Consider the following 626-nt stretch of genomic DNA (forward strand, 5'->3'; position numbering starts at 1 on the left):
AATTATGCATGTTGGGTACGTTTGGAATTGGACATGTCTAAGAATTCGAATATTGGGCTTTAGGAGAGGTTGAAAATGATTTGACTATATTAATTTTTAGGTCAGTAGTGTTGATGTCCTCCTTATGGGTTATAAGTTAATATTGAAAATTATGAATGCTTTTGAGACTTGTAGAATTTCTAAGAAATTATTAATGGTTCTTGGTTGCTAGTCGAGTAAATTTTTGAGGATTTCATATAAGTAATAGCGATTCGAAGACTACGACAATCTTTAGGATTATAAATGTACAATTTGAGGATTTTAAGTATCTATGGAAATGTAAGATTAATTATGAGAATTTATTCAAGATACATGCTCTACCTAGTTAGATTTAAGGATGGAATTGCATGAATTGAGAATTTTAGGGACCTAATTGTAATAACTAATAATTTGAGGACCTAAGTGCAAAAAAAAATTATATTCTAAGAGACTATTTTCGAATTTACCAAATTTTGGGATGGGTGACCTTCTGGGAAGTTTCCCAGGGTGCGTGTGAGTGAGGACATAAGCACGCTGGAAAGACTCGTCATGGTACAGTGAGGACAGTCGTCGAATCTGGGGCGTTACAGTTGGTATCAGAGCCGACC

The sequence above is a fragment of the Primulina huaijiensis genome, chromosome 5 (genome assembly GCF_012295235.1).
Source record: "Primulina huaijiensis isolate GDHJ02 chromosome 5, ASM1229523v2, whole genome shotgun sequence".
NCBI lineage: Eukaryota > Viridiplantae > Streptophyta > Magnoliopsida > Lamiales > Gesneriaceae > Primulina > Primulina huaijiensis.